Consider the following 21,908-nt stretch of genomic DNA (forward strand, 5'->3'; position numbering starts at 1 on the left):
TAAAGATAGGGATTCTCTATTACCCAGTAATCATCAAAGATATAATAAAAAAATAATATAAACAAAAAATATGGCCGAGTCATTGAAAGCACACGAAAAAATAAAAAAATAATAATAAAACACAACATTTTTTAAACAAATAAATGAAACATTTCATATTTAAAAAAAAACATGTCCACTATTATATATTTGTCCTCAATACCATTCCGGCTTGTCAGTCATCCTTTTCTAATTATCAATTAAACGCTTATCACTTAGCGTTAGTATAACGTTACTTAGTGTTGGTCAATATAAAAAATGTTCATACATTTCTAGCATTGGCAAATATATGAGAAACTACTGCTTGGATTTTAATCAAGTTTTGAACTCTGCTTTCTGATGTAGCTTAACTAATACGTATATAAATTATCGATTTTTTTCTTTTTGATGCATTAGAAAATATTTTGATTTGAGTTTAGACAAATTTCGAAATTCCAGGTCCATTTGTCATAAACATTTACTCAGATTCTTTACAGAGAATTTTTGACGTCTGCTAGGCACACTTGCAAAATCTAATTAATCACATGATCAGTACTGAACCAATCGAATGTTGTTTTACAATATATACACAAGTCGGATGTGGCAATTAATGTATTAGAAGTGAGGACGAAGATGCTCCGGTACATATAAACATATATTTGAGTCCATTTCAAGACTGAAATCTTACAGTACAGGTAATACTTTATACATTTTTAAGTTACATACTATGTGGAAGCCTTTCATTTAGGTCAACTTATCAGTACGACCAGGAAATCTGCCGTATTATTGGAACGAATCATTGCATTGAATCTGGCCCCATTCACGTCAGCATGCGATTACGCACTTCTGACGAGATATTGTACGCCTTCCTCAGTGCCGTTGTGTTTTTTTAAAATATTTATTTGCTTAAGAAGTTCGGGTCATAATTTGAAAGATCTTTGTGTCAAGCACAAAGTGAAAGGATGTTCATTTATTGTTATAATAAACACCACAACCAGTGGACCCAAGGCACTAGGTCTGCTCCAGTCAATGGCCGTTCATGTGATTTAAGTGGTGGTGGCTCCTCACAGAAAAACTTGAACATAAACAGTTACTTTTTCGTTAAAACTATGCAATTTTTTTGCAAAAAATTTACGTTTTGGTTAAATAAATTAGTTTTTGTTTCTCCCAAGAAAATTTAATTATTTATGAAAATGACAGATTTTCAACGAAAAGTAAATTTACAATGACAGGAATAAATCTAGCGTTTTTCATACAGATCGTGCTTCAGCGTATAAAGTGGCCCTTTTTTTTTTAAAAGAAAGAATGTGACATTTTTCATGGAAATTGCACCTCTGACGAAATAAGAACATCTCTTTTTTGCTTTGGCTTGAAAAGTTTGCATGGATACAAAAGTGTTTTATGATAAAGAAAGTGACATTATTCACGATCATTACATATGTGTCATGGAAACGGATTTATTTTTCTTCATGGAGATTATGCCAACCTCAGCTGACACTAGGGCTGTGTTACCAGACCCATTTGTTACTACATTTGTATTTGTGTTCCAAATTCAATTTGCTGACATATAATGAGCATCAGTACATTTATACTATTTATCCATGATATCGAGGTTTCTGGGGATATGATCCTGCATATTTGATTCAGGCAGTTACGTTTTAACATAACTAATTATTGGTTCCATAACTGATCTTTTATCTTCCACTTATTTTGTCAGGTAGATACAGTTCCAATTATTTAATAATGTGAATGGCCAGTTATTCATTAAAACTGAATTCTCTTCTCATGTTAGTTGTAAATGCCCAATGAAAAAAATGCTTTCTGCACGAGAAAGAAAATCATAGCAACAAATTGTTATTTGTTCTAAAGAAAGTACAGGTCTTCATGAGTAGATTACTTTTTTATGTGAAAAATTAATGTAACTAGTCAGCACTTATTTGAACTATCCTTTTTTAATGTTTAAAAATCTAAATGAACAGATGTCCACATTTTTTGGGAGCTATCTGCATACAGTTCCCAAGATTCAGTTGTTCCTGTTGAGGGTTAGTACAGTTAAGATTTACCTTATCATATTTCAAGACAAGGCTCATTAGATTTTTACTAGTTAGATCGATAAAGTAAAGTTGCATGTGAAGGACTGAGAACCAGGCTTGTATACTTGTAAGACCACCATTGTAGTGCCTTGCTCTTGTAAATCTCCATTATGATTAACCATTCCATCTATAAGTGATTAACATTCATGGAGGTATATACTCTGTCTGGTGGTTCATATTTTTTATATAGTTGTTGAGATAACCTGCACAGTGCTGATACTATCATATTGGTTAGATCTCGCCCAGTTTTCGCTTTAGCACAATGGGTACTGCCTTACATTGTCTCTCTGTGGAGAGTTAATGATGAGGATGCATAAGGTCTTTGCCTTATTCTCTTATGAAATTATTCGTTTTATCAAGATGACAGTGCTCTGAAAAACTGTTTACTTGCCTTGTTTTGTTTACTTTAAAATTTCAGGGGAATTTATAACAGTGTTTCTATTGCACTTGCAATGCATATATTCTAGTGACCTTGGTGGAGTTGTACTTCTGAATTAAGAAGGAAAGGGACATTAAAGAAATTGAAAAAGTGTTGTTGTTTTAGATACATGTCTAACATTGTCGGGAGGACTGGTAATGATTCAGGACTTGTATATGCCTCAGTCTACTAGTCCATTTAGATACAAAGATTTTTAAAAAAATTTTTTAGGCCTATCTGTGTGATACTGTTTGTTACCTATGTGCATTTCAGTACTGTGACTTTGGGGAGATATTAGAAATAAAGTGATGTGGTTGTGACAGCTGTCTTCATATTAAAAAGGAAAATGCTTATACCATATTAAAAAAAGCTCTCCTGAATGAAGTGAACCATCATCATTTCTATAGAGCAGTTGTGGCAGAATTATTGATACATCAATGATTTATATGTAATAACTATTTCTGAAATGTGCACTGAACCAGCAACCTTAAACAAAATGCTTCACACGTGCAGCCAAATGTCCAAGCTACAATGATTTGATTTTATTGTTGTTGTTGTTGTAGGGTTTAATGCCATTTTTCAGCACAGGCTAGGCTATACATGGCGGCCAGTATTAATGGTGGAGGAAAAACCCAGGAAAATCCCTGGAAATAACCACCGACCCACAAGAAGCTACTGGCAAGCTTTCTCACATACCCACATCAGCTGAATCCGAGACTCGTACCCATGCAGACAGGTGAGATGGCAGTGATCCATAATGGAGAGCACTTTAGACCAATTGGCCACAGTTTGATTTTATGAGGTCTGCCTAATATGTATAACAAATATCCAAGTCTTACGAAAAGATGTACTGTATGTACTCACTTACAAGTACCCAGATCTGCCATTGCATTATGTGCTTGTAGATCTGGGTCTATGCAGTTTGTTAGAATTCATTAGTAGAAGAACCACTATAGATCATGATCAGATCATGGCAACAACAGATCAAGGTCTGTGTTGTTTGCATCTGGACTTGATTTATAAGCAAGTATATATACAGTATAACAGATTTACCTGAAATTGGATAATTTTACAGAAATATTTAGATTTTGGTGAATTCAATATTTTGGCATGCCAGAGAGATGCTGCTGTGATCTAGAAACATGGTTTTACCATGATTCACCTTACATTATTAGAGACCGCTCCAGTGGCCTAGTGGTTAAGAGTGTCCGCCTCGGAAGCAGAAGGTCATGGGTTCAATCCCTGGCCGAGTCATACCAAAGACTTACAGAAATGGTACTAACATCTGCCTTGCTTGGCGCTCAGCATTAAGAGGTTAGTGTTAGGACTGGTCGGCCTGGTGTCAGGATAATGTGACTGGGTGGGACATCATGCTACATGTCTGCGGCATGATGCCCCAGTGCTAGACATCACTGTAAACTGTCACATTGCAGACAACATAGCAGTATGACTGAAAAATTGTTAAAGCCACGTTAAAAATCCAAATCACACACACACACATTATTAATATGTAATGGCAAGAGTAAAGATCTATATGATATACAGCTAATATAATAGAACAGGAATCCTGGCTAAAATATGTTTCAGAAATTATGAATTTGATTTTGTTGAAGGACATCAAAAAGGAGTTTTATTCATGATTTACAACACCAGTATTTCATTGGAAAATGTAACAAGTGCAGAATGAGTGAATTTACAATTAAATTCTCTTTTGTAAGTATGCAAGTGTTAAATTTGAGGCCATTATATATTGCTAGTCATAGATTTTGTTACATGTATTTAATTTAATTTATATTTGATTTAATTTAATTGTCTGTTCGTAATTTTTAATTTTTTAAAAATTTCATTACATGTCAAAGTAATGTAATTTTGTTTACTAGGAATTTGTTTTTTTCCAGAAATTAGTTTGACTTGACTGTTTAGTCATAAACACCAAACTTTGTATCTTTTGCTGACTGAGTTCCTGGCCTTGATTGAGAATCAAGTGAACAACTTTTGTTTTAATTCATTTTTAATGTGTGAATGATAATAGTGAAATCGAGGCTTTCCTTTAATACATGATCTTAGACATGTGAATACCTTCTTAAATGTTCTAAAATGTGATCACTTGACCCTCATATGGGTATCTGTTTTGCGCATTATTTGTCTGATAACCTTTGTCTGTAGAGAAATAATCTCATTTGAGCTTGGACACTGGGACCACTCCGATGGTCTAGTGGTTAGAGTTTCCACCTCAGAAGCGGGAGGTCATGGGTTCGATCCCCTACTGAGTCATAGCAAAGGCTTACAAAAATGGTGCTAACAGCTGCCTCACTAGGCGCTCAGCATTAACCCTTTACCTCATGCAAGCGTCTTTGGTCGCCTCTACTCGATTCGCATGGAAGTGCCTTTTGATGCCTCTACTCCATTTGCATGGAAACGCCTTTTGACGCCTGCTGTAAACATCAGCCATTTTGAGCTGGTTTTCATAGCGCCTCCTTCGGTTGACAACCCTCCTATTTGATACTACATTCATTTCTGCGAATGACAATTACGTTAGATCATGTGGTCACTCTTTATGCACTTGTGGATATCTTCTATTTAAAGTAACTGTACACACACACACACACACACACACACATACACATACACATACAACTTAGACATTGGAAAAGTATGTTTGTGACCAGTTTGGAGTTACATTTTAATTTTTATTCAAATTATTTGGATTCTAAAAGATTAAATCTTTTTCCAGGAAATATTTGAGTGCTTATACAGAATTCTTGGACAAAGACATTTGTTACAAATTATTCCGAAATTCAAACACTGGAATATTATTGTCTGTGGAATAACAAAGAATTGTAGACATTACAGCACCATACTGACTACAGTATACAGCATCACCTTTCATTTTGGATTTTTTGTGGGGACTCTAATTCATTAGAACATTTCATTACTAGGACTTCTAAAATTTAATTTGTGGATTATTTTTGGATTTGATTATTAAAACCGTAAGTTCTTATTTTTTAATTTTTACAGTGTTTTGTCAGGGAAATAAATTATTTGTTATATTTTTTAAAGCTTGTTGTTTTCACTTATTAGAGCCTAAACATGTAACATAAGAATTGGGGGCTCGTCCGGTGTTTAGGCTCTAATAAACAGCAATAATTTGTTTACTTTGTTAAATCTCCTCCAAGTTTGGAAGATTTTTGTCCATTGTTTTTCAAAAGGAGTGTGATATTACAATTTTAAGTTGTAGAATATACCCTGCAGTATGTAATGTGGTGTTTCTATAGTAGCTAATTGTTACATGGGGTGTGGGGGGCCCCAGATGGGTGAGTGTACTCACCTTTACCAATCACCTCTGTCCATGTTGGTTTGAGTCTCTGATTCTGCCAGTGTGGGTATGTGAGGAAGCGTGCCAGTAACTTCCTGTAAGTGCTTCTTACCAGGGTTTTCCTGGGTTCTTCCTCCACCAATTATTCTTGCTGCCATGCATAGCATATCAGGTGCTGGAAAATGGTGTTAAAGCCACAATAAATGTAACTTGCTGTTTGTGTAACATCTTGCTGCTAATAGCTATGGTACATTTTCAACAGTGCTACCACTAGGCAAAAAATAGGACTTGTGTAAGTGAATGAAAAGATTTAACACATGAATGCAGACACAAGGGCAATTCATTGTTACCAATATTGTGATCTTGGCATCAGAGCAAAAGCTCATGAAGGTTTCAGGGGATATGATGATGGCAAGGAGGCTGTCACAACACCACAAGCTAACTATATGCTGGATCAGACACATATATTGTCATTATGAACGCAATATCCCCTAAATTGCTTTTGATCACCTTGGTGATTCTTGTTATAAATGTGGAAATTGTTTAATTGCATGCATGTGTTCAAGTACTACTGGTTTTTCATAGCATCTTAGATCTTGCTTGAGGTGTAGAGTTACATGTATCAATTATAAGGTACCGTATATACTGTAAACATCACAGACCTGATCTGCTGTCACATTTGCCAGCAGATCAGGGTCTTTGTTGTTTGTTCTCCTGATTACTTCTAACAAAAGATTCAGATCTGTTGACACAAAATGCAGTAGCAGATCTGGGTCTGTGCAGTTTTGTTTGGACTATACTTGTTAGCAATTATATAAGGCAGATGAACCAAAATTAACATATCTTCAAATGATAATAATGAACATATTTCTGGTTCAACAAAAACAAAAGCTGAATGAAGTCACAAAAATGATTTAATGGTTATTACATACCTACCATATATTCTTGCTTGTAAGTATAGTCCAAATGCAGATCTGCTGTCACTTAATGCGCAAACAGATTTGGGTCTATATAGTTGGATATAAAATATAACAGACTCTGATCCACAGGCACATTATGCAATGGCAGATCAGGGTCTGTTTTGTTTGCATATGGATGTGACTTGTAAGCAAGTATAATCAATGTATGCTACCTTGTGATAGGTGCATAGACCTTGGATGCTTATAAAACAAGGCATTGACCATGTGAAATTTTGTATTCCCATTCATGGAATAATAAAACCGTATTTGTTGGCCTATAAGACGATACTTTTTTTAACCAGAAAATATCTTAGCTTTGACTTATACTGTGAATCGACTTATATATGGATTATGTCATTCAAATAACTTATGTCATTCAAATAACTTTATCATAGTTTTTGTACGGAAAATAATTTTCCAAAAGTACAAAAAATAATGTAACTGTAAAAAAAACTTATTTTGAGGAAGAGATCGAGTATGAAAAATATAGGATTCCATGTTGTGTATTATAAACAGTTATTTGATCGTCAGTATTAAAAATTAACAGACATCAGGTGTAATTGCGCTAAAGCAGTATGCACCAGTAATATATGTTGTTTGTAATATACATTGTTTAAATATGATTACATATATGTGCGTTACAATTGACAAGTTAGAAGAGGAATAATCATGACAAAGACATATTCACAATTTTCTTCTTGCACCTAATGATTAAATAAAATTCATGCCCCATTTACAGACAGGCAGATAGAGAGACAGGGAAAGAGAGATGTCTTCACAATTGTAAATCTGTATTGTATTGTTCACTTACCTGATGACTGATCATATTATTATATACAAGTGCAGACCATATTCCATTATCAATTAAAACCACTTGGTAAGCAGTTCCTTCTAGTTATCCAAGAATCACATGGCTTTGTAGTGGTATTTATTTCTTTTTTTTGGGAGGGTGCTCTCCCTGTTTGATCTTTACAGACTAGTTAGGGAGGCCCTTCTGCCCTACTTGTAAATGTTGTGCTATACTGTATGAGCTGTTATTCTGTTTTAAAAAATAAAAAGTATATAGGTGTTGATAATTCTTTTATGTATTTATCTATACATACTTTAAAAAAAAATTATAAACATTCACCATATTCTACAAGGTACTCTTCAACCATCCTCTCATCTTCCCTCTGTTGTGTTCTTTTTTTCTCTTCTCCTGATTCTGTCTCTTTCTAATTGGTCTTCTCTCCTCTTTGTTGACTAGGAAGTTGATTTTATCTCTGTTGTTGTTGATGATTTCTTGGATACCTGTTTTTCCTTGTTTTGTTCACCTTGTGGAATTCTCTCATGTACTTTTGTTTGCTTTAGATTATTTGCTACTTCTCTACTCTCTGTTACTGTTTGTTCTGCTGCTGTTTTTGTTTTTGCTGATGGATTCGCTGTTGTTGTTTGTTTCTGATTATTTCCTGCCTTTGTTGATGTTGATTCAAATTGTGAAAATTCTGTTGTTATGGTCCCTGTTGTTGCTAGTGTTTGTACTTTCTGATTCTGGTTCTTTTTCCCTTGTTGAGAGGTTTCTTACCCATTTGTTTGTTTCTTTATGGTCTCTTTTTGCTGTTTTCTTGTTGTTGTTGGATTGTTTTGCTCCTGTCTAACTTGTGTTTGCTGTTCTTTCTACTGTTGCTTTGTAGATTGCATTTCTTCATCTAGTTGTTTCTTTCCGGGTTGTTGTTGTTGTTGTGTCACTTGGTATTCTGTTTTCTCTGTTCACTGTTCTTTGTTTGGGTCTCCTGATTTTTAGGGCATTTATGTGGTGTGTGGCCAGTTTGTTCACATCTGTTGCATTTTCAGTGGTAAATACACCCCTTATTCCGTGATTTAGCCAAAAACCAATCTAGAGAGAATGCTTGTTTCACTTCTTTTAATTTTCTCTTTTCTATTTCTAACATTCTAGTTCCATTGTAGATTGTTGTCATGGGAATTGTTGCAAATCTGAATAAAATCACCTTGATTTTCATTTTTTCTCAACCTTTTCGACTGTTGCTTCAATTGGCATCTCCAGAGGTATTTCAGAGAGGTGTAATTTCCAGTTTGTTTCTTTATGTTGCACAAAATAGGTGTGGGTTCTTTAACTATAACTGTTTCCCCTGCAGTATTTAGTACTTCAAATGTTAGTACTTGCTGAGTTCCTTTAGGGTGTACAGTGTACCCTTGTTACCTCTTTGATATCCCTTTCATGTCAAGTTTCTGTGTTCCTTTTCTGCAAGTACATTCCTGGAAGGATCCTTCATTCATTTTATCTGTCTTGTCTGAAAGTATTTTTCTAATTCTGTAACTTCTCTATTGGCTCTGTTGGTGGCCATTTTTCCTCATGTGGCTTGTGAGTACTTATCCATGTTGAATTGGATGAGATTTTTCTTTTTAGTCTTCTTAACCTTGTAGTTTTTTGTTTTATATGATCCTTAATACATCCTTTTTGCAGTGTCTTTGAAAGTGAATTGCATGGTTTCTATTTTCAGTGGACTTTCTTGCAGTTTGCTTTGTACTTGCCATTGCTGATGATAAAACAGACTTTACTTTTCAAGAAGGAATATCAGAATCTTGGTGGTATTTACATGCTAATTAAATATACTACCACTGTATTTAGTCATTCCAAACTAACACCTGCTTGAGGTCAAGATTTGGCAGACTGGATAAGATTAGCGAGTCTAACAATAGTGAAATGAGGCTATCCATGGGCATTATGAATACCATACCATATAATGAAAGGAAATGCCAGGTGGTTTCTCATGTAAATTTCTCAGCCAGTGACATCTTTTGAACTTGCCATGGAGCCATCATCAATTTAAAGTAACATCTAGCATGAACAAAGATCAAAAACATTTGCTGCCTAAGTACAGGAAGAATACATGCACTTTTAAAAACAATTATATTTTTAGGGAATGGAGAGATTGTTATACTTGCAAAGAATAGCATAGACAGCATGTGAAATGGTCATTTTAGGCATTTAACTTAAATGGAGTCTTTATGGATATAACTGTTGTGAATAATTAAACACTGAAGGAGTATGGTATGTATTTTCATAGCTTACATTTATTGTTTCACAAAGGCTTCAGCTAATCGAGGGCAATAAGGTATAAAAAAAAAGAGCACCAAAAATGCAAAGAACTCATCTCTCTCTCTCATATATTGGACTATATTTCTCTCTCTTATATGTCGGACTATATTTTATTTTGATCACGAAGTGCAAGAAGAATAAATGCAATGGAATGCATATGCATCCCTCTCTCTCTGTATCTCTCCGCCAAAAAACTGGAAAATGCATTTTAGCATTAATGATGCAATTTCCATATTACTGGTAATCTGAAATAGCATAAAGTGATACCCTGAATATATATGAAACCAGAAGTTGTTATAGTTAAATTTCACACAGCAGTTTTCTCCTTCTGTAACTCACCACATTTGCAGATCAGCATTATTATATGTAGCTAAAACTAAACAATACATTTAAAATACTTTATTTCAAACAAATTAGGTATTTTTAGTTACATTTTATGATCCTGACCAGAAAGGTTACTGAGTTACATATTGGATAAAATCTGTGATGCTTAGTGGACCGGAGTGAAAAAGACAATCCAAGGTATTGATCTGGCCTCGTCTTATACTCAGCATCAAATTATAAATGGATGAAGGATGGAAAATTTGCCAGATTTGCTTATTCGACTTGTACTCTGCATCAGTTTATATGCTGGCAAATACGGTACAATTGCTGTTGGCAATAACGTATGAAAGTTTGATTCCAGGACCAAAGCCTTCCATGACAGAATTCCTCTTTCACTCATGGAGTATTAAAGCCCTGTATGACAGAAGCCCACTGTCTTTCAGGGGAAGGACAAAAGCCCACGAGTCTTTAGTATTTGCAGTAATATAGTACTGTTTGTCAATTTGATTGAGATTTTATTATTTATTTATTGTAACTATATTTTCTATGATGTACAGTGGTCTCCCTTGCACCCTTTAGTAATTTTGAATAATGTGTAATACAGTGTTTATCTCGTGTAATGACTATGAAGCGATACAGTTATTTATATATTATTTCCTTTGATACAATAAGGGCATATTTTAATAAATATGAAACAATATGATCAAATTTTTTGTACTTATCTGAGTATCTCACATGGCTACAAATCATCGCTACATAGAATAATCCAACATGCATACTATATCTAAGCACATTTGTGTAATCATTTTAATGTGTAGAATATTATAATTAAAAATATCAAGCATGTAATAAAAGATAGTATTTTAAGAATTATATTACTTAGAAAAAAACGATAAATATTTTATTTCAATCAAATGCACAGTGATTATGTGTTAAAAATGCTGTGATTCATAGTAAATAATTAAACATTGAAAGCCATAATACAGTTATTTATTTTTAAAAATTTAAACAGGGTGGGGGTAGCATGGTGTCTGTTGTTCGTCAACTGAGTGGCTTTTACTAAGGATTTTTTGGCCTACCCCCATTTAAGGGGACTCTTTTCATACCCCAAATATTTTATGCTATCATAAGGACAGTATTCCATTGATGATGGAAGAATAGAACTAAGGCCAAAACCATATAAAGTTTAATGTTATCAAATGACAGTACTGTGCTCATGGAAGAATAAAACAAAGGTAATGACAAGATGAAGTTGAGTACAATCACTAGGACAATATTATGGACTGGAGTCTATAGGGAAATGTGTCTATCTCATTATAGAGTGGCTCTTTTATTCTTGTATTTCACAGGAAGCTTTCAGCCTCATTGACATTATCCTGTATTGCATACTCTCACTGCATCAAAATTGTATTGATTGAACATGGAACATTACAAGCTAAAGACTGTCATTTCCACATGTTTTGTTGATTGAAGTACATGCAGCACTCCTTTACAGATGGTGTGGAATATTACACACATTTCCTATGGATCAATATCTGCAAAATTGTACACAATATCTGTAAAATTGTACAGCGACCCCTCACCCTATAATTGCAAAATGTTTTTGTACTTGGACTAGGCTTCAAATTTTGACATCAGATTCATCAGAAAATTGATGTTAGTCAACTGGATGTTGGAATTGTACTGTAAGCCGAGTCAAAGTTTGAGAATTTATTGTACTGGTACTAGTAGTCTTGAGGCATAGTTTGAATTGGGAATTCATTGTTCTGGTAATCTTGGGAGCTAGTTTAAGTGCAAGAATATTTTGTTCTGGTAGTATTGCAGCCTGGTTTGAGTGTAGCAGTTTGTTGTACAGGTAATCTTGGGGCCTGATTTATGGTTACGAATTTATCATACTGGTAATTTTGGGGTTTGGTTTGAGCGTAATAATTTGTTGTACCAGTAATCGTGGGGCCTGATTTGTGGAATATGAATTTATCATACTGGTAAGTTTGGGATTTGGTTTGGGTATAGCAATTTTTGTACCAGTAATCATGGGACCTGATTTGAGTGTAGCAATTTGTTGTACCAGTAATTGGGAGGGGCGGGGTTCCGGTTTGTTGCTATGAATTTATCATACTGGTAAGTTTGGGATTTGGTTTGAGTCTAATAATTTGTTATACCTGTAATATTGAGGACAGATTTGTGGTTATAAATTTATCATACTGGTAAGTTTGCGGCTTGGCTTGAGTGTAATAATTTGTTGCATCAGGCCCTTTTTTAAAGCTGTGCCGATTAATAGGCCATATTCATAATTGGGTCAGTTATTATAACAATCAGTATAATCTGTATCGGCAAAAATAATCGGTGCCGATGTAAACAAGTTTCCAAAATATAAATTCAGTTATAACATTCATCATAACATGGCTTAAATTTTAAATCAGAATTAAATAGTGGAAATTAAGGAATAAACATTTGATTTGGGGGGTTAATTGAAAGACAGTATATTCATTAAAGTAAATGCTTTTTAACACACCTGCTGTAAACTACTGCTGATTGTCTGCACACAACAAATCATCAATACCATTCATGCACTCATCCCAATCACAGCAGCCAACCAGCCAATGAGGCCTTGTATGGCTGTTGAACTTCCGGCATACACATTTGCAGATAGCTAGGCAGACTAGATGGCTGACATGTAGCATGATGTCCCACCCAGTCACATTATCTTGACACCTGGCCAACCAGTCCTAACACTAACTTCATGCTGAGCATCTATAGAGGCAGCTGTTAGTACCATTGTAATAGTCTGGGATTCAAACCCTTGACCTCCTGCACCTGAGGCGGATGTTCTAACCACTAGGCCACTGGAGTGGTACTTTGGTCCTATAAACATATTTATATAATATTTATATTTTCCTGAACCTGTTTCACAAGTCAATGTAATTTATACACTTTGCTTTAGAATTGAAGGTCAGCTAAAGGATAGCCCAGTAAAAATTGTCTGGGATTACTTGTAATATAATCATAAAAATAGAGGATGGAATGTCCTTTACCATTTTTATCAGTATATAACATCATCAAAATCCAGGTATATAACACACTCTGAGGCCTGTATCATATCAGCCTGTATGTAACACACTTTGAGTCCTATGCCATATTTACTTGTATAAAACATGTTCAGAATCTTTTACCATATGCCATTTACCATATCTACCTGTATATAACACACTTTGAGACCTTTACCATAATCTGCTCATGTATATAACACATTACAGTCATTTATAATATTGTTTAATCTGAAAAAGGTCTGGGATATTGTTTTTAATTTGTGGCACGAACCTCGAGTTCATTCACATGTGTAACCTTCCTGACTGAGTCTTAATGCTGTTTTTCAGTACATGATTCATGGCAGCCAGTATATATTGTGGAGGAAGAACCTTAGAAGAACCATCCACTCATGGAAAGCTAATGGCAAGTTTTCTCACATACTGGTGTTAGGTGATCTCAAGACTTGAGCCCATGCAGACAGAGCTGAAATGTCAGTGATCTGTAAAGGCAATCCCCCCCCCCCCCCATTTAAATACTCAGCCATCCTGTGCCCATCTATGCTACTGTCCTTTAAAGGTTTTGATGTTGAAGATGAATGGTGGGAAATAAAATTGTCTAACCTTTGTTACTGGCAAAAAGTGTCAGTTATAACATAGATGTCTGTTATATGAAGGTTAATTTTGCATGAAAAGTTTTATATTTGGGTATTGAAAAATCAGGTTGATTGTTTTACAGAAGTGGCTGTTAGAGCAGGTTTAATTGTACAACTCCTTAATTTTATATACTACTTTGAATATTTTTATAAATGAGAATCAGCTTGCATACACAATTTTTGTTGACCTAGTTAAATATTATAAGGCACATGAACATGTTACTTAGCTATTAGCTGAAAACTTCTGTGACAGTGTTGAATTTTTGTCTCATTGAGCATTACTGCCAGTGACATGTTCTTCCAAAAACTAACCATAACATACTCACATAGAAGTCATATCTTAATGCAGTTTGCACAGACCAAGATTTGCCATCACATAATGCATTGGTAGATCTGAATCATTGGAATTTATTAGGGCTAATCGTTAGAATAATGTAGATCCTTGTCTGCCAGTGCATTACACGACAGCAGATCAGTCTATGTTGTTTGCAGTTTGGCATGACTTATACATGAATACATGAAAGACAAGTACTTTTCGGCTCGATTGCTAAAGGTGTTATTACAGGAGACAGAATGCATTTAAATTAAATTTAGAAACGAAGGTAAATCTGGTGTTATTTATTCAGATAATATGACACCATGATAATAATTTATTGTGTGTCACTGTATGTCCCTGCATTTACACAGCTGTTTGGAAGAATCTGGTGATTCTGATAGGACTAGTTTGCATTTTGATTGCTCAAGTCTAGACAGTAATATATGTGGGTATAATGAATGTATATAACAGAGACCCCTACATTTTAATTTGACCCTCAGTTTTGATACCAAAGTTTGTTTTCATACTTAATCTGACCCCCAGTTTTGATGCCAAGGAGATTTCACTCTGTATTGCACCCCTAGGAGATACACTAATGTATTTATATCTCAAAGGGGGTGGGGGTCCTGTGTTTCCTGCAATTTCCCATGCCCAGTGCATGTTCTTTTTTTAAAATTTGATTATCATTGTAGCTCTACAATGATGCCAATTTATTTTTTTTAAAATTGGATTTTAGCCTTTTCTCAATTATCTAAGTTAATTCTATATCTGTGGAGAATATTTTATGAATACAAGCACCATTGTGATGGAGATCTTTTGGAGCATTGCAGAAACTATAGAGGTATTCTGATTGAATTCTTTCCTGGAGGGGTATAGTTGATTGATTTATCAATCAGACATTAGGGAAATGTCTCAAATGCAAATGCATCATGTCATGTTGCAGCAAAAGATAACTGATTTCTTTAATAATGTCATCAAGACAGAAAGATTATTTGTTATGGATGAAAGTAAGGAGTATGAAATATCTGATGATTTGATGCTAACCGAACATAGCTCAAATAGCAGTGTTATAGAAATAACCAGCATGATATCATTTATGGTTTAGGCCTTGCAGAAAATCTATTCATCTACAAGAATATCCATGGTAAAACATGCTGAATTGTTGAAACTTTTGTTTATATATCCAGAAAAATAGTTCCCCAATCTATTAAGGCTGACCATAATTGCATCAGTTCTGCCATCACAAAAAAGATGATCACAAAATGGGATTAAATTCTCATAGCAAAATTCACAACTTTATTCCTTGGATTAGGCTAACCACAGAACTTTGAAGCTCTATCTCTATAGTAAGTAAATATCACAGTATCTGAGAAAAAAACAAAACAAAATACATGGAGAGGATTTTTTCCCCCAAGATATGCTGATATTTTTGGTTCTTAGATCAGTAGCATAAAGCCAAGTGTAAGAACCTTAGAATCCCTTCAGACTCATAAGTTGTTTTCTAGAGGGGCATACTATTAAATTTACATGGTTTGGGGCTAGCTTTAAATATGCCTTATAATGGAGCATCCACATTTCATAAACCATGATTATTTCATCGATTTACTACAACTCTGGCTCATAAAGATCTTGTTTAATTTAAATACTTGATGTTGAAATTTTTTTATTAAATGTTTTTACATAATATTACCTGATTTTAAAAATGTTTACTTTGATCAAGTTCAACTGATGCTTTTCATTTTTCTCATATGCTATAGTAATAGGACATTGCCGTAACTCATTAACCCCTGGTGCCACGTTTACTTGGCAGGAGGTAGTAGCCTACTGCCGAAGGTCATGTATGATACAGTAAACTGGGTGGTATTATAGAAAGGTAGGTAGATATAGCTCTACAGTGATGCCAAATAATCTGGACATTTTAGTTGTACTGCAAAATACAGAGGGAAAAAACTAAATTTTTGGACTGGTTTTCTTTTCACCCAAAATTTGCCCATGGTCAGAATCTGACTTTGTGTCTGGATTTTAGACTTTTTGGCCTTAGATCTATGGCAGACTGGTCTGAACTGCACACAAACAGGTGAACCTTTGCAAAAAGTAGGATAAGGTCTCTATACGAAAATGATGGGTCCATTAAGCAAAAAAAGAAAAGAAAAAAGAACTCGAACTTTTACCCTTCTGCTCATGTGCGAGCAAAATAACCAATAAAAAAGATATTTCTAACACAACTAGGCATTAGACTAATGGAAAATCTCCTGGAAGTCGATGTATTAGGATGTATTAAAAAAAAGCCCCCCAAAATGTGTTTCTTACTTTCATTTCAGACGAAAATGACAAAAACCTCCAGGGGTTCATGAGTTAAAAGAGCCATATATTAGAGGTCAGCTCTGAATAAAAAGCATTTTGTTGTCCCATAGATTAGAAATTCATTCGCTGTGACAAATGCGCTACATGTTGATTACTGATGTATAGGATGTAAAATGAAAAACTTGCATAGTGAAACTTTTGGGTAGTAACGTGCTAATAGGAGTTGAAACATTGGCACAAGGGATGAATTTCTGAAGCATGAAACTTATAGAACTGCTTAAATTAGCACTTAATAAGTCAATTATGTTTTGAAAAGAAAATAAATCTGACCAAATGGCAGTTTCATATATAACAGTAGTAGATAAGGAGTGAAGACTGAAGTTCATAGAGAGCAAGATTGGAATGAAAATTTCCGTAGTACAGCTGTTTTTTAAGTTACGTATTCAAGCATGTCAATTTTTATCTGCCTACCATATTATGTTGCGATGTCTGTTTGTCCATCAATCCGTCTCATTGTTACCAATATCATTTGTATGCAATAAGGGTCCCTGAGTGGCTGAGTGGTCTAAAGCACTCACTGTTACAGATCATTGCCATCTCACCTATGCATTGGTTCAAGTCTCAGGTTGGCCAGTGTGGGTATGTGAGAAGGCATGCCAGTAGCTTCTCATGGGTTGGTGGTTCTTTCTGGGGATTTGCTGGATTCTTCCTTCACCATTTATACTGGCTGTATAGCCTATCTTGTGCTGGAAAATGGCATTAAACCCAAAAACAATAACATCTATGCAGTAACTTCAGGTGCTCACCATCTAGTGTTAAAAAATTTCATGGATGACTTGCACTTGAGGTAGAAAGAACCATATAAATATTAACGCCAAAAGGTTAAAGATCAAGGTCTTTGACTGAAAAGATGAAAGTGGTTTATGCACAATAACTCTAGTTCTTCACTATTTATGGTTATCAAACTTTGTGAATGGCTTGCACTCGAGTTATGGAAGAAATCAATAGGTTCTGAGTTCAAAACCTCAGGTTCATTCTGAAAGAAGACAAATATTGTGGGTGTATATTGTGCCATTTAACACTCGTTAAAGTTTTAGCTAAGACTGCCTTGTTGATGTCTGATCTAGTTATTACCAATGCATCAGTGTGCATGTACATGTACATGTATCCTCTTTATTACCACACATTTGTTCAAGCACAGCTAAAGTAAATTTTATAATTCTTTAGATTAAACTCTATGTTCTTTCTAGCTGTTCTTTCTAACTGAATAAAGGTAGGCTTGACAAAGACTTTTTCCCTTGCAATAATGTAAGCATCTAAGGAAAAGATTGTGGTACAGTGCAAACAATAAAGTCAAGGTGGCAAACCAATACTAACATATAAAGTATATTGTAACATTTTTCTTTGTCCCTTCAAAATTTAATATGTGGTGTCCATTGCCTTTGGGATCCTCAATGTTGAACTGAACAAATGTTATTTAAGGTGCTTGGTATGTCGATCTTGAATCAGTAATTTCAAGTGGAGATGTCAATTGTTATGTTCCTGAATGTACCAGAACAGCAACTGTAGCTCCGGCTTCAGAATGCTTTTAATAGGAGACTCCGACTTTAGAACACTATTCATAGCAGACACAAGAATGATCCTTGTTACAGGTCTAAGGATCTCCTACTAATGGCTGTCTTAATAAGGCTGTATCCTGTTAGTGCATGAAAACACAAATTGATTGATTGGTTTGTTTTAAAGCACAGCAACACAAGTGGATTATTTAGTGCTAAGGCTATTGGAGTCATGTGCCTTGTTCAAGGATAGTGTCCATGGTGCCTGACCTGGGTTGATTCAGTGGAAGGATTTGAGTCCACACCCTTTTGGACACAAGTTTGGCATGTTCCACTGCAGCTCTCTCAGCTACCCCCACCCTCCGGCCATAGATTATGTCAAAAGAAGTAAATTTATAAATGGTTTTCATCAGCCGAGAACAAAAATAATGTGCGATTAATTACATGCCTATGCCTAGATTTTGTCTCTTTTGTTGTTAATTCATTCTCAAATTAAGTTAAGTCATCCTTATAGTAGATGTAACTTTAACATTGAAAATATATCACACAAGTGGCTGACAAAGACTTTGCATTGAAACTTAGCAGACTACCACAAACCTTGATTGATTTCATTGCCTGCTGCATTAAGTTTTAAATGAGTATTTCGGCAAACAAATGTCTTTCCTATTTAAAATTATATATATATATATATATATATATATATATATATATATATATATATATATATATATATATATACCTACCTAATCTTTAAACCAGTGCAATAGGAAGCAGACACACACAGTTATCTTATAATGATTACTGTATATACTCGCATATAAGCCAAACAATTGATGAAAAAATAAAGGCCTGGAAGAAGGGGTGTCGGCTTATTCATGGGCCGATGTCTAAACTTGACAGTTTTTATGTCTTTTTGTTGACTACTGTAATTGCTGTAAATCTTGGGACATGAAACAATAATTTTTTCTGTGTCCTAAGACATAGGCATGTGAAAAAGACTAACCTTCAATGACCCGACAATTATTAAACTGTTATAAAGTACTATGATTGATTTTGTTACTATTTTCCATGTGCATATTTTCTGATTTCTCCAACACAAAGTTAAATAAAGGTAAATACAGACTTCATAATTTGCAGGCCGGTTGAGTTTTCCTAGGAGACCATGCTGAACTATAATGTATAGTACTTACACAGTGCAAAGAATGCATAGCGTCGCTTAAATCCTTACTTATTCCCAAACATATTAGATGCAGATTTTGCTTTATTCATTGTTTCGACCTAATTGCATTATTCCAGATAATATTTCAGCTAGTCCTTAATAGCTGTTTCATTTATTTTGAATCATGCGCTCATGAATTACTCATTTTCAATGATATAAGCGATCCTACAAATTGAGGTAATAATTTTAAAAAGGTACACATGTTTATTTGTTCAAGACACATCACCATCATCATTTACATGTTCGTGAAGAGTGGTAATAATAAAGGCTAGCATTCTTATATAGTTCAACTAAGATCAACATCAGTCAATTCGAGTTTTGTGTTTTAGCTGAACAAACATCATAACTTTCCACACAATGGAAAGTTTGATGTTTCGGCATCTCCTATGTTGATAGTCGGTGAATTTCTTTCATTTTGCGACAGAAGTACAGGCCAGATAATCATTAAAACCCTGAAACTGGCTTGTGATAAGAGAGAATTTTGACCGGTAACTATACTAGTACATTGATGTGTAATTGCCTTTTATTCCATAATATTAGCATGATTACCATAGTTTTTTAAAACGGGGTGTAAGGTATACCTATGAACTTTTCAAAAGCCAAGTAGGGAGACTGAATATAAAAAAATAGAGATTGGGACCTAAAATAGGAGGTTTTTCGCGGCATTTTTAAAGCCTTGTTTTCACTAAATATTGATCAATCTTTCTGATGCGATATGCGTGAAATTCGCAAAAAGACTCGCTGTTTCTCCCTGTGACGTTTCCTATTTTCCCCCAGGATGTGCCTTATTTTCATATTCTGGTCAGCTGTTGTCAAACTGCACAATAGCTAAAGATTAGTCTTAAATAAACTTGAAGGAAAAAGCCAGAGCGATAATTAAAAGTTAATCCCTATCCATGTAACTATTTTGTGAAAATGATTGGCCATAATTTAAATAAACCACGTTCTACACTATTTTGTTGAACTAAAGGTACCAAAATAGCCAGCCTTATGGTTCTGTACATGTGGCAACTATTTTCCCCTCTTTGTATATCCAGCCTTATTCCCTTATTCAAGTTATTGTCAACTCATAAAGCATTCAGTATTGTTTATAACAAAACATGTATTCTGAATTAGTCTTTTGAGGACACATTTGCTGCTGGTATGTATTTTCATTCTTTTTTTAATTTAATGATGGTAATTATCATTGGTATATATGGTATAAAAATGCCAGGTGTGCATTTGTTGAAGTTTCTTTTGTGGGAATGGCGCTATAGCAGATGGAGTTACAGCATTCATAGTGATCATTCTTGGGATTGAAATTAATTGTGGACGATTTTATTGTTGTGATTTACTTTTTTGTTCTGGTTTATTTTTTATTTTTGTATTATTGTAGAGGTCAAAAAAATCATTAAATTATGTGAATAATGTTTAAACTCAACATTCTGTTTAGTGAAGAAGCGAATTCTTTATAGTAATTATTTCATCACAACAATAATTCACCGGTGATACAACAGAACATGTAGGACTTTTCTTGTTTACAAGAAATGAAAATCGAAGACATAATATAATAATCAAGAGTTCTCTGCAAAAATTGGAAGATATTATGAAAATGGGAGGTAGGTGTGGAGCGACCCCAAAAATTGGGAGTATTTTTTCCTCCCGGTTCGAAAGTTGACAGGTATGGTGTAAGGTCGCTTACATCAAAGCAAACTACAGCTCAGCTTTAAATTATTTTTATTTTGCTCATTGCCATCTAGGATTTTACCATCTTCAGTGACTTTGGCCTTTGCTAGTGCCAACATTGGTGTGGATGCACATCTACTAAGGAAATGTAGGCATTTTTTTTATATTCATTTCTCAGAAAATATGTACCAGGGTTGGGGAGCTCACATGGTCAAGATTTGGCAGAAATTGCATCAAACCTGCAATCCTATGATTTAGATGCAACACTGTGAGGAGAATAAAAACGAGAGACCAATTATACTTTCATTATATTTATATAGAGGATGTTAAATGCTATTGGGTTTGCACATGTACAGTGCTGAGCCAAGAATGCATAATGAATTGTGCAAGCAAGGTAGTGGAGCAGGCACACATATGCACTTAGTCAGAAAAGTGCATTTCATCTTGTTTTTGTAACTAACAATGATTTGGCACAACTCCAGACTTCACAAATCCCTGACCTAAGTGAAGATTTAAAAAAATCCAAATAAAGAAAAGGAATATCTCATCACTGCATATCCCCACATTTCTTATTACTTAATACTCCACAAACCTGCAACTGCAAACTGCACATACCTAGATCTGCCAGTGCCAGCAGAACTGCATCCATGTAGTTTATTAGCAGTAATCACTAAAACAAACAAAACATGCACTGATCTGATAGCACATTATGTGATGGCAAATTATGGTCAGTGCAGCTTGCATTTGGACTTGAATTTTAACTGAGTGTATACCATAGTTGTGTGTGAGGTCATACTTTAAGTCAGGTGGGTTTATGTTGAGCTATGATGGACTATAAGTTGAAGTGTATCATACTATGATTATCTCACAGTCCATCCTTAATCCATCTGTTCCCCATTTTGATTCACAATCTTAACTTCTGCACCATTTACTATTTC

At 34.6% G+C, this 21,908-nt stretch overlaps 1 protein-coding gene across 1 annotated transcript in view; it reads left to right on the plus strand.

The window, feature by feature from the left end:
* Positions 1–626: 626 nt before the first annotated feature.
* LOC149783685 (solute carrier organic anion transporter family member 5A1-like) overlaps positions 627–21,908 on the plus strand; it is a 122,355-nt gene continuing 101,073 nt past the window's right edge. The window contains exon 1 of the mRNA XM_089931924.1: positions 627–713. The gene's annotated coding sequence lies outside the window, so the exon portion shown is untranslated. The remainder of the gene's footprint in view (positions 714–21,908) is intronic.

Source organism: Sinohyriopsis cumingii, chromosome 14 (assembly GCF_028554795.1).
Source record: "Sinohyriopsis cumingii isolate HCF-2022 chromosome 14, ASM2855479v2, whole genome shotgun sequence".
In the NCBI taxonomy this organism is placed as follows: Eukaryota; Metazoa; Mollusca; class Bivalvia; order Unionida; family Unionidae; genus Sinohyriopsis; species Sinohyriopsis cumingii.